Source organism: Cynocephalus volans, chromosome X (assembly GCF_027409185.1).
Source record: "Cynocephalus volans isolate mCynVol1 chromosome X, mCynVol1.pri, whole genome shotgun sequence".
NCBI lineage: Eukaryota > Metazoa > Chordata > Mammalia > Dermoptera > Cynocephalidae > Cynocephalus > Cynocephalus volans.
In genome coordinates this window covers 166,649,389-166,656,413 of record NC_084478.1, presented here as the reverse complement: position 1 = coordinate 166,656,413, position 7,025 = coordinate 166,649,389, and positions in this window count along the sequence as shown.

Genomic DNA, 7,025 nt, shown 5'->3' with positions numbered 1-7,025 from the left:
TTACCCACATTGATACAGCTAGTAAAATGGTAGTGCCTGAATTCAAACTAGGTCTGATTTTTCCATTCACTTTTCCTTACACACCAATATAGAAAAAAACTCAGGAATGAGAACACTCATGAAGGCCTCACTGGTAGTAATCCTTAAGTAGAAGCCAGAACTTAAGGAATAAGTTGCTTCCCTAGTAGCTTTGTTAACATTTATGTGTATTTGCTGACGTTTATATGCAAGTTTTGCATAATACAAATTCCTTTGTGACAGTTTTGGGTTCCTAAGGAGTACATTCTCCTAACTTACTTTCCCTTTGCATTGTGTATGCAAGGCTTTCATGGCATTACTCATTGTCCCTTGTATTTTAATCATTTGTGTCTGTATTTGTCTACAAAGGTCTAGAAGGAGGAGGCCATGTTGTACTCATTGTTTACTTCCCTTGCCTGACATTTTATAACAGTACTTTCCATGTAGTAGACATTCACTGTCCAGTCAATATTTTATAGTCAAGGTTGGAAATTAGTAATCACAGGAAAACCAGATACCTTGCAAAAGAAAGAAATGAGACAGACTAACCGACCAACAAACCACGGAAGGATCCTCAGGAAAAGCCAGAGGAATGAAGCATTAAGCAACCATTTTCCTGTATATTTCTACAACCAGTTGAGACTGGTCCATTCCCCCATTTAAGGAACATGGAGAAAGTATCAAAGGCATTTGCAAGGAAAAATTACTTCCCAGATGGCCTCCTCGTCTTACTTGTGATTTTGCCATTATCTTGCTGTGTGAGTCCAAGAAAGAAGGGAACACGTGTTCCTCAGTGTTCCTGACTGAGAAACTCATTGCTGGAAAGTACCACAAATAGGCAAGGCTAAATTGCTTTTTAAGTGTAATAATTGTTGTAGCAGAAAAATCTGGAAGCAATCCAAATAGCAAATTGGTTTAAATATTATCCATCCACTCTGGAATATTATGCAGTCATTAAAAATGTTTAGAAGGACTATAGCCACATGGAAAAAGGCCATGATACATTAACAGACAGAAAGCGGGTTATACGTTAGAAGGGAAGTGAAGAGAAGGGGTGCCTAGAGGGGAAAGAAATCCTTATTCATTCCACAAGTATTTATTAAGCACGTACTACATCGGAGGCAACTCGACAAGCGCTAGGATAAGCCAAAAAAAAAAAAAAAAAAAAAAAAATTCTGTTGTAGAGGAATCCATAGAATAACATCACCCTCTCCTCACAAAACCCCACAGCATTCACACCTTTTTCTACTTCTTGGTTAAGCGGGCTCTTCCTCATTTCAAGTAATTATTTTGAACACCACTGGAAGTGTAAGGACATCATAAAGGCTGCTGCCAAGTGCGCCTCTATGTCTGGAAGTGTCCGGGGTCTGAGCGCCGCCAGTGCGTGTGCCAGGCGCTGTGCTGGGCGCTGGGGGCAGAGCTGAGGGGAGGCCTGCAGCCCAGCCCCGAGGGCATCGCCATCTCCACACAAGGCCGACTTGGAGAAGTGGCCCAGGGATAGAGGTGCAGTGAGGAGGCTCGGGCGGATTTCGCCAGGGCCCGGCCCAGAGAGTAAGCAGGGTGAGGTTGGAGCAGGAGGCGGTTGGGGAGCCGGACATCCGGGAGGGCGGCCGGGGGCGGGTGGGGGCGTGGCCCGGAGCACCCCGCGGCCGGCTCTGCGCGCTGAGTGGCCCCTCAGGCCTCGCGCTCGCTCGGCCCCTGGTAGGCGGGAGAGCTCTGAGGGGGTCGCTGCCCTGTAGCGACCTGCGAGCAACCGTCTGAGTCCCTGAGGGCTCTGTGCCAGGCCGACTTTGCCTCCGGGCCCCAGCTCACAGAGCCACAGGTTTTCGCAGGTACCTTTGCTCGCACCCCGACGTCGGGCCGCGCAGGCGTATCTCCAGCGTCGGTCGTGCCCGGCCCCTCCGTCCGCTCCGCCGCCCACCATGTGTGAGAAGGTGGCCGCGGCCCACACGCTTCCGCCGGGGAACCTTCTCAGTGACTTCGCGGCGATGAGCACACACACTCCAGCTCCTTCGGCCTGGGGCTGCAGAGACGCGGCGACCAGGGGCCCGGAGGGAGTGAGGGCCCGCCCCGAGCTGGGGTAGGACCAAGCGGGAGGGGACAGAGGAGAGGTAACGGGGCCCCGAAGCGTCCCACCGGGGGGCGCCCCTCAGGCGGCCCTAGCGTTGGGAGAGAGGCTCCCAGCCCTTGGCTCCTGTGGATCATGCTCCCGGTGGAAGAGCTCCTGCCTCCGCGGCCGCCCGCCGGCAGCCTTGGTGGGATGGGGAGTGGTCTTCTGAGTCTGTCCTGCCTCTTTCTCCTGTGTCCCACTCAGCACACCTTTTTCCCAGGAGCGGCTGCACCCGAATCGTGAGATCCGAACTGCGGTATCTCAGTGCTAGGCCCGTAGCCCATTTCTCAAAACTGACCAGTGTTGTCTTCTTACGTGACATCCAGTATGCCCGGAGGCCAGCTAGCCTCCACGTTTTAGAAGACGTTGGAAGTAATTTAACATTTAAAGACTGATTAGGCCATGCTGTCTTAAAATTGAGAGCATGTCTATTTACAAATTCTATTCTCTGACATAACCACTGATCTCTGTTACCCATAAAATGGTCTTAACGTTTAAATTATACGTAGTAGTTGAGGCGAAATTGGGCTTGCTGACCTATGCAGACTCTTCTTTCCCTGAAAGACACCCTTTTACAGACGTGTCCTGTAAAAGAGCTAATGATATAATAATGGTAGTGCTATATACTAAGTTTTTGCTAAGCATTCAGCACTGTGCTAGGCATTATCTATATAGTTCCTTTTCTCATTAACCCTACAAAATATGTATAATTCATAATACCTAATCATAGATATTTTTATAGAGTACTTGCTATGTACCAGATTTTAAATAGAGATAGGTACTTTTATTATCTCCATATCATAAGTGAGGAAACCAAGTCTCTCAGAAGTTAAATAGCCTAAGGCCACATAGCTGGTGAGACAGAATCAGATCTTAAATCCAGGTCTGTTCTCCAGTATTTTAACAGATACTTTCACCTGGTTTTGTCCTTTTGCCTTGAGACATGCTTAACTATCCTCTGTCTTAAAAAACAAACAAACAAACAGACAAACAAAAAAAAACTTCTCATTTGATTACTGTCCCTTCTGGCTGCTGTTCATTTTCTTCCTTCTAATCAAAGCCACATTGAAAAAAAAGGGGGGGAGGTGGCACGTGTTCACATTTCCTGCCTCATTTTCTAGAACATCATTCCTTTAATGCTATTCAAACCTGGTTTCCATGTATTCCTATCACTTTATTATTGAGTTATAATAATGCTCCTTTCTTCACTAATTTGTTGGATTGCTAATCAGATTTGAATATATGTGCTATGAAATTGCAGTCATGTGTCACTTAACAACTGAGATACATTCTGAGAAATGTGTCTTTAGGTGACTTCATCGTTGTGCAAATATCATAGAATGTACTTAGACAAACCTAGATGGCACAGCCTACTACACACCTAGGCTATATGGTGTAGCCTATGGCGTCTAGGGTACAAACCTGTACAGCATAGCATGTTTCTGTACTGAATACAGTAGGCAATTTGTACTACAATGGTAAGTATTCGTGTATCTAAACATATCAAAACATAGAATAGGTATGGTAAAAATATGGTATAAAAGATAAAAACTGGTATACCAATGGCACTTATCATGAATGGAGCTTGCAGGACCTAACGTTGCTCTGGGTGAGTCAGTGAGCGGTGAGTGAATGTGAAGGCTTAAGTTATTACTAGTACACTACCGTAGCCTTTAAAAACTGTACACTTAGGCTACACTGAATTTATTTTAAAAAATAAAGTAATTGCAGTATGATGTTATGATGGCTACAGTGTCACTGTTCGATAGGAATTTTTTGGTTCCATCATAATCTTATTGGCCCACCATCCTATATGCAGTCCATTGTGTGCCAGAAACATCGTTATGCAGTCCATGACTGTATTTTACAAACACAATAACACCTAGCACTTGGCTAAGGTCAAAAGTGTTCTATAATCTATAGATGATTAATTAAATGCTATAGTTATTTCACTAAGGATTCTTTTTTTGGAGGGTGGGGGGGACAGCTGGATGGTGAAAGGATCTGAAGGATTCTTTTTTAAAAGCTATTTTATTTTAGCAAAAAAGATGATAAGCCCATCTTTTTTCCCCTCAGTAATGGCTTAGTTAACCACTGAGTCTCCACTTATTGTGCACATTTACACTGCTAATGCTAGAATTAAATTTATATAAAGAGCAGCCTCATAGCTAGGTTTATGTTTTCCTGGCAAGGTGACAGTAAGTAATATTGGAGTGCTTACTATGTGTCAAATGTTTTATACATGACTTTATTTAATATTTAAAACAGTTCTTTAGTGGTTAAAGAATCTGGGACTTTGGTGTCTGGCGGTCCTGGATGCAAGTCCTAGTTTTATCACTTACTACTTATGTGGTTAAGGGAAAATGTCTTCACTTCTCTAAACCTCAAATTTCTGACTTACAAAGTAAGACACTTTATAACCCACCTTATACAGGTGTTTTGAGAAGTAAATGAGATAATACATGTATAACATTTAACACAGCGTCTGGCATATATTAAGTGCTCAGTGTGCAACTGCAATTTTAAGTTAAGGCTTACCTGCCTGCTCCAACTGAATTGCCTAAGGACATTGCTATTAGCTTTTTCATATAGACAGATGAATCCCCAGACTACTGCTTTTCCTATTGTATGATTCTGTGAACCACCACCCTTTATATTATTCCTAGAGAGAAGAAATTATTTCAGATTCCTGTGAAATTAATGTGATGATGTATTTACAAAAAAAAAAAAAAAAATCCACAACATTCTATTCAAGTATGAATGTACCAATTCTGGAATGATATTTTTCAGTGTTGGTAGAGTCCATGTAAAAATTCATTAAAGGACTTTACCATATGTGAGCATATTTCTTCCTCTTTTCCCATCTCTTGCCCGTATTGAGATGGCCCATATTTTAATTTTCCTTTCATTCTTTTCCTCATGCTTGCCATCAGAACTCTTGTTCTCTTGATATATCTAAACTAAGCGCAAAATTAAAAGCTACCTCAAGGTGGAATTTGACCAAAACTGTAGCACTAACAACATCTCCCCTTAAGCTCCTTATCCACAACTTTCCTGCCAGTATTTGCTTATTAACTTCAATGAATCTCTACGTCGGGAATTTTAGACATTTCTTCTCTTTCAGTTTGCTCAAATTTTATATGAAGTATTCCAAAAAATAAATAAAGGTCTAGTGGAATAGTGTAATGATGTCTACTGTGAAGATGACATCTTACCTTATGATTAATAGAAAATATGCGTTCTGTTTTGTGGTACTACATATCCTTGATTGTTTTAACATAAAAACACTGTTTTAAGTTACTTACCTTTGAGTAAAACTTACCTCCTGGAAGATGTGGCATACTTGTTCTGTATTCTGGTATGTCTCATCCCTGAGCCTATCCCCTATACCCCCATTTGAGAAGCCTGACTGTTTAGTTTTTTTCCATCTAGATGTAAGGCTGCTCTTACTTTGAAAAAAAAAAAAAAAAAAAAAAAGATGCAGATGAGACATCCAGCTATCTCCCAGATGAGGTGGGTAGGAAAGAAGAAAGTTGTTGCACAAGTCTCCAGGCTCAATTTATCACCTATTCCTCTTCCTATAGTGTTTGTAGCTCCCCCCCCCCCCCCCACCGAACTCCATAATTGCCTTCAATTTGGCTGGACCTTAGGATATAGGAAGAAAGATGGCAGGGAGAGCAGGGAAGAGAAGCAACCTGTACGACTGATTAAAATTCCCTCTGCCTAGTTCTTCATAGTGTAGCCCTGTACTTTCTAACATGCTAGTGACTAGCCACGTGTAGTTATTAAATACTGGAAATGTGTCTGGTACAACTGAAGCATTTAATTTTTGCTTTAAATAAAAAACTGGAGGAATATAAAATATTTTTCCCTTACACACTACATCATTTTTTTGATAGGACTACATTTTACTTTGTTGAAAATTATCATCAGAATTGAGATATGCTGTAAACGTAAAATACAAACCAGATTTCATTGAGATAGAATGTAAAATATGTCATTAAATTGTATATTGATTACATGTTAAAATGATATATTGGATATATTGGGTTCCATAAAATATATGTTAAAATTAATTTTACCTGTTTTTTTTTTTAAATGTGGCTCTAAAAATATAAAATTCCATAGGTGGCTCTCATTATATTGGAAAGTGCTGTTCTTGCCTCACTACATCCAATCTTATTTTCCCTTTCTTCCTTTGGCAGGGAAGTTTCTGAGGGTCAGGAAGAAGAATCTGTACCTAACTCCTTGAACACCAAGGGAGGCATGTCTGCCTGGGTCACTGTGAGTTATGGATTCAGAGGTTCTCATTAGGGTCTTAGAGTAGTTTTCCTGATTGGGCTGTTCATATCTTCGTTTCCCATCACCCCAGAAATACTTTGATCATAAAAGTAATACTAAGTGTAGTAATTAAGTGAACTGCTTACCACCAAACAAAGTAATGATTATGCATATTGTAAATATTGATGTATTAACTTTGTTTCAGATTTTATTAGATTATAACACTGTATATTCATATACACTTATAATCAGATACTCAAATAGCAGGGTCATACATTCACACTTTAAAATTAGAACAATTTGGGCCAACCCCGTGGTGCACTCGGGAGAGTGCGGCGCTGGGAGCGCAACAGTGCTCCCGCCGCGGGTTTGGATCCTATATAGGGATGGCCGATGCGCTCACTGGCTGAGCTGGGTACGGCCGGTCACAAAAAGACAAAAAATAAATAAATACATAAATAAATAAATAAATAAAAATAAAATTAGACCAATTTATGAAAATCCTTCAAAGCACATATACTATACATTTCTTTGCTAGACTTGTTTTCAACTTTTCAGCAAATACCAATAAATGCTTATTGAATAAGTGAATTTTGTAATAGATCAAAGAATATAC